The sequence below is a fragment of the Oncorhynchus gorbuscha genome, linkage group LG09 (assembly GCF_021184085.1).
Source record: "Oncorhynchus gorbuscha isolate QuinsamMale2020 ecotype Even-year linkage group LG09, OgorEven_v1.0, whole genome shotgun sequence".
Taxonomy (NCBI): domain Eukaryota; kingdom Metazoa; phylum Chordata; class Actinopteri; order Salmoniformes; family Salmonidae; genus Oncorhynchus; species Oncorhynchus gorbuscha.
The window spans coordinates 41384513-41390871 of record NC_060181.1 but is presented as its reverse complement, the minus strand read 5'-3'; the positions used below and the strand labels follow the sequence as shown (position 1 = coordinate 41390871).

Genomic DNA, 6359 nt, shown 5'->3' with positions numbered 1-6359 from the left:
TGCGTCACGTGTCTCCATGACCCTGTTGGCCGAACCCTCAGTGTTGTCGAGGTCATATGCTCCCCCTTAAGAGTTCAAATGAAAGCAAGTCATATGTCTCCACCAGCCTATATATGATTTTACAAATTTCAAGCTTATTGAAATTACATCTTGAATACTCAGTGTCTCTCTCCCCCCCCCCTTAATGGCCCCCTTACTCACTCAGGTTGTACCACTGATGAACAAAGATTTTAGACAACAGTTTTGTAAATATTTTGTGCCTAACAACTGTTGTGTTAAATGTGTTGTAGAACCTAAGCGTGATTGTGTTTGTTTTTCAGGTTGAAGATGCCCTACATCCAGCCCTCCTCAAGAGTAGAGTGTGTGTATATTTACAGGTATGTTATTTCCTGTGGCTGTAGACCCCTGCTGAATTGGGGTTAGGTTAGGATATTGTGGTAGAAAATACATTTTTCACAGGTTTAGGTGAGGCAGACTCTTCAATGCCACTTTTCTCAACATCTTAGAACCCAAATGTTGTTTAATAAACAATTTGGCTTTGTATTCGCACACATCTATTCCCTGCTCTTAAGCAAGAGGACTGAGCTCATTACATCCCACATGGTCATAATAACTCAAATGAATTCAGCTTTGGCCCGTTCAAAGCCAGGCTGAAACTCTCCTCCAAAATAGTCTTTATCAACAGGGTCATATTGCCCTTTGAGGGTAGAATGTGGTTTATTAAACATCAAGGAGTAAAACTGTGGGTTAACTGAGACCTCTATGGGTTAACCTACTCTTTGGTTTTTGGAGGAACGGTTCTGCATGTAAGTCCATCTCTCGTGAGTTATTAGCTACAATATCTGCTGTACAGAGACTGTTCCACAATGGGGGGGGGGGACTAAAAACACCTGTTGCCAGTCAACGTATATAAGGACCGGTCTAATGGGAGCCCTCTGATCATGCAGGTAACATCAGTGGATCAATTCTCTATATGTTGTCAAGGGGGAAGGATACTGACGATCAAAAAACAACATGTACAGAAATACTGAGATTTTTAAAAAGTACATTTTTAAAAAGCACGAGTGAAAAACACTGACCAAGCTCTGTCCCACTCTCAAAATAATATCACCCAGTAATAAACTGGGTAAGTACAACACCGCTCATTCCGCTCTCCTCTCCTTCTTTCCAGCTCATCCTCCACTCTCACCCCAATCTAGGTCAAGTTAACTTCAACCATTGGCAATGGCATCATCAAGTCCTTCTTCCCTTCTCCAAACATAGGTTCTTAATATGACTGCCCCATCTGGTGGCGGAGTGCTGGAACAACAACTCTTTTTTTCCCGGGCCAGACTGGGGAGTTTCTCTTGAATCCACAGGTAAATTGTGGGAAGGTCATTGGTTGGCCACACTCCAGGTGGCCGGGGGGATCAAATGCAGCTGGTTGGATGGCAGGGGTGGGTACAGTTGGTAGCCCCCCTCAAATGGAGACTCTGAAACAGAAGAGACGGAAAGAGTTTAGGACGAGACACACTGTGATCTTGGAAGTCAAAGCTCTTTACTAAAACTTACTTGTTTTAGTGAGTGAGAACGATCAAGTTTTAGTCCGGGGTAAGACACTTGTTTTGCTGTTCCACTACATGCCATTCTAATATGTCGTGCTGTGAGCCACTGACCTGTGTCTTCCTCAAGCAGCAACAGGTGTCTTCTACAGGGGCAGGGTGGTCTGGCTGGGAGTCTCATGACCTGTGTGTTCCTCCTCAGCCAGCAGCAGGTGTCTTCTACAGGGGCAGGGGGGTCTGGCTGGGAGCCTCCTGACCGGTGTGTTCCTCAGGCAGCAGAAGGTGTCTTCTACAGGGGCAGGGTGGTCTGGCTGGGAGCCTCCTGACTTGTGTGTTCCTCAGGCAGCAACAGGTGTCTTCTACAGGGGCAGGGGGGTCTGGCTGGGAGCCTCCTGACTTGTGTGTTCCTCAGGCAGCAACAGGTGTCTTATACAGGGGCAGGGTGGTCTGGCTGGGAGCCTCCTGACCTGTGTGTTCCTCAGGCAGCAGCAGGTGTCTTCTACAGGGGCAGGGGGGTCTGGCTGGGAGCCTCCTGACTTGTGTGTTCCTCAGGCAGCAACAGGTGTCTTCTACAGGGGCAGGGTGGTCTGGCTGGGAGCCTCCTGACTTGTGTGTTCCTCAGGCAGCAACAGGTGTCTTCTACAGGGCAGGGTGGTCTGGCTGGGAGCCTCCTGACCTGTGTGTTCCTCAGGCAGCAGCAGGTGTCTTCTACAGGGGCAGGGGGGTCTGGCTGGGAGCCTCCTGACCTGTGTGTTCCTCAGGCAGCAGCAGGTGTCTTCTACAGGGGCAGGGGGGTCTGTCTGGGAGCCTCCTGACTTGTGTGTTCCTCAGGCAGCAGCAGGTGTCTTCTACAGGGGCAGGGGGGTCTGGCTGGGAGCCTCCTGACCTGTATGTTCCTCAGCCAGCAGCAGGTGTCTTCTACAGGGGCAGGGGGTCTGGCTGGGAGTCTCATGACCTGTGTGTTCTTCCTCAGGCAGCAGCAGGTGTCTTCTACAGGGGCAGGGGGGTCTGGCTGGGAGCCTCCTGACTTGTGTGTTCCTCAGGCAGCAGCAGGTGTCTTCTACAGGGGCAGGGGGGTCTGGCTGGAAGCCTCATGACCAGTGTGTTCCTCCTCAGCCAGCAGCAGGTGTCTTCTACAGGGCCAGGGGGGTCTGGCTGGTAGCCTCCTGACCTGTGTGTTCCTCAGCCAGCAGCAGGTGTCTTCTACAGGGGCAGGGGGGTCTGGCTGGGAGCCTCCTGACCTGTATGTTCCTCAGCCAGCAGCAGGTGTCTTCTACAGGGGCAGGGGGGTCTGTGACCGAGTCGAAGATATCGCCGAGAAAGGGGGGTGGAGAGAGAGGAACGTGAAAAAAAGAATACATCCAGTTAAACAAGATGTAAAAGACTGAAGACTGGACATACTTAAATTAGGAGTTGTGATGAGGGGGGGGAAATCGATACAGTTACATATCGCAATATTATTTTAAATATGTATCGTATTATTATGACAATGTCCCTTTATTATTTTTGCGCTAATTAGTTGTACCTGCACCAAAACTCCAGTGTTTTTCCATATGCTGAGCAATATGTTTGACACATGGAGTTGCAATAAAATCACAGTATCAAATCGCAATACATACAGAATTGCGAGAATCGCAATACATATTGTATCGGCACCTAACTATCATGATACTTATCCCTGACCGCTGGCTACGTCCCTTCCGTCTTCAAGAGAGCGAGAGTTGCACCCCTTCTGAAAAAACCTACACTCGATCCCTCCGATGTCAACAACTACAGACCAGTATCCCTTGTTTATTTTCTCTCCAAAACTCTTGAACGTGCCGTCCTTGGTCAGCTCTCCCGCTATCTCTCTCAGAATGACCTTCTTGATCCAAATCAGTCAGGTTTCAAGACTAGTCATTCAACTGAGACTGCTCTTCTCTGTATCACGGAGGCGCTCCGCACCGCTAAAGCTAACTCTCTCTCCTCTGCTCTCATCCTTCTAGACCTATCGGCTGCCTTCGATACTGTGAACCATCAGATCCTCCTCTCCACCCTCTCCGGGTTGGGCATCTCCGGCGCGGCCCACGCTTGGATTACGTCCTACCTGACAGGTCGCTCCTACCAGGTGGCGTGGCGAGAATCTGTCTCCTCACCACGCGCTCTCACCACTGGTGTCCCCCAGGGCTCTGTTCTAGGCCCTCTCCTATTCTCGCTATACACCAAGTCACTTGGCTCTGTCATAACCTCACATGGTCTCTCCTATCATTGCTATGCAGACGACACACAATTAATCTTCTCCTTTCCCCCTTCTGATGACCAGGTGGCGAATCGCATCTCTGCATGTCTGGCAGACATATCAGTGTGGATGACGGATCACCACCTCAAGCTGAATTTCGGCAAGACAGAGCTGCTCTCCCTCCCGGGGAAGGACTGCCCGTTCCATGATCTCGCCATCACGGTTGACAACTCCATTGTGTCCTCCTCCCAGAGCGCTAAGAACCTTGGCGTGATCCTGGACAACACCCTGTCGTTCTCAACTAACATCAAGGCGGTGGCCCGTTCCTGTAGGTTCATGCTCTACAACATCCGCAGAGTACGACCCTGCCTCACACAGGAAGCGGCGCAGGTCCTAATCCAGGCACTTGTCATCTCCCGTCTGGATTACTGCAACTCGCTGTTGGCTGGGCTCCCTGCCTGTGCCATTAAACCCCTACAACTCATCCAGAACGCCGCAGCCCGTCTAGTGTTCAACCTTCCCAAGTTCTCTCACGTCACCCCGCTCCTCCGCTCTCTCCACTGGCTTCCAGTTGAAGCTCGCATCCGCTACAAGACCATGGTGCTTGCCTACGGAGCTGTGAGGGGAACGGCACCTCAGTACCTCCAGGCTCTGATCAGGCCCTACACCCAAATAAGGGCACTGCGTTCATCCACCTCTGGCCTGCTCTCTTCCCTACCACTGAGGAAGTACAGTTCCCGCTCAGCCCAGTCAAAACTGTTCGCTGCTCTGGCTCCCCAATGGTGGAACAAACTCCCTCACGACGCTAGGACAGCGGAGTCAATCACCACCTTCCGGAGACACCTGAAACCCCACCTCTTTAAGGAATACCTAGGATAGGATAAAGTAATCCTTCTCACCCCCCCCTTAAAATATTTAGATGCACTATTGTAAAGTGGCTGTTCCACTGGATGTCATAAGGTGAATGCACCAATTTGTAAGTCGCTCTGGATAAGAGCGTCTGCTAAATGACTTAAATGTTAAATGTAAATGTAATGATAATATTATATTGTGACGTCCCTGGAAATTCCCAGCTCTAACCAGGAGTGGACAATCTTAGGCCAATTTATGACTAGTCCATAATGTAATTACTGCCAATAACATAATAGTTGTTTACATTGCTAATGTAATAACCAGTCTCCTGGCCCCGAGCGAAAGATAAAGAGAAAAATAAATAGATAGCTGTAGTACCCATGATACTATAATCCACACCAGCCTCCCCGGTTAGGTGGTTGTCCATCAGACGGTACATCAGAGAGCTCAGACCACATAAACAGACTGAAGGAATGAGTGTGTGTGTGTGTGTGTTCACCAGGTAGGTGGAGGCAGCAGGTGGCTGTGTGTGTGCAACTGCGTGCTGGTGTATGTGTCTATATTAGGACTAACCAGAGACTTGGAGGCTGCGGGATGATTGTAAAGGCACCACCACACGTTCATTTAGATGTCGATGTACTGAACGAACAGCGCCGCCCGCAGGTCGAGGACGAGCGAGGAACTCAAACAGTTGGCCGCTGTCCAACGTTGAGGTCATGGATCCGGGAGGGACGGACATGTTCCGGAGTGATGATGGCCGAGGGGGGCATAGCCGAGAGACCCACATAAACCTATGTGTCTGTAGCCTGGTCATAGATTTGGGCTCTTGCCAAGTGAAATGTAAAGGCCACTACAGAGACGGACAGAAGAAGAAATCAATAAAGGACAGGGTGATGTTCCGAAGGCACAACACGTGAGAAAAACAGTGAAACGGGAGGTACTGTCTGAACTTGTGCAATATCAAATGCTTGTTTCGTTTTTTTCCCGTTGCAACACGTTTTGTTATTGTGTGTGCTCTAATGAACACAACCCAGCTTCAGTAAACATCAATATAGGACAGCATCAACAGGGTTGAGTTCAGGTGGATGACAACGTACACGTTGAAGATAGTAGTAGGCCTAATGTAATGAGTAGAGATGATATGATTAATTGCTAGATCTACTTGGCAGAGACGCATAAGATAATATCTAGACAAATCATTTCTTTCTGAACTTTCAACAATGTTGTTTTCTACTGAACACAGCCTGGGCACACACACACCAATGAGAGTAGACCTACTGTGTTCGGACGTTACACATAACATGTCCATATATGTCATTTCGTTGGCAGCATTATTGGATTTTCTATCCGGTGATGTCCCTGGAACCCGGACTGCGTTATATATACCTCACCTTCCAACCTGAAGATCACTGGAGTCATGATTGAATTTAGAATTTTTTCAGAGTTCCCAGTTCTTTTGATCACGGCCACTGACTCTTTCCAACAAGACAACCGTGTTAGCTTTTCTAACACATCACTTCCTGCTTCTAGGGGACTGCAGTAGTACATTTCTTCACTAGGGGGTAGTAAAAGCATAGGGAGCAAGGATAGTGAGGGACAGCCCATATTTTTGAGTTTGAGGGAAAGCATAAGAAAGAAAAGGGGGTGGAAGACGGACATTGGCGGTAAAATGGCAGACAGGAAAGAAAGGAGGAAAGAGGAACGTTTGTTTAATTATGGAGTGTTGGAGTGCACAAGCCTCCTAGAAG

At 49.1% G+C, this 6359-nt stretch overlaps 1 long non-coding RNA gene across 2 annotated transcripts; it reads right to left on the bottom strand.

Moving 5' to 3' along the window:
• Window positions 1-280: 280 nt before the first annotated feature.
• On the bottom strand, window positions 281-6141 carry LOC124042819. 2 transcript variants are annotated; one of them, XR_006840205.1, is made up of 4 exons: window positions 6003-6141; window positions 5185-5461; window positions 1656-2832; window positions 281-1472 (listed from the first exon to the last, which is right to left on the bottom strand). It is a non-coding gene; the product is annotated as an uncharacterized LOC124042819 (long non-coding RNA). The 2 variants fall into 2 exon arrangements; XR_006840206.1 differs by having other exon boundaries at window positions 1656-2762.
• Between the last annotated feature and the right edge of the window lie 218 nt (window positions 6142-6359).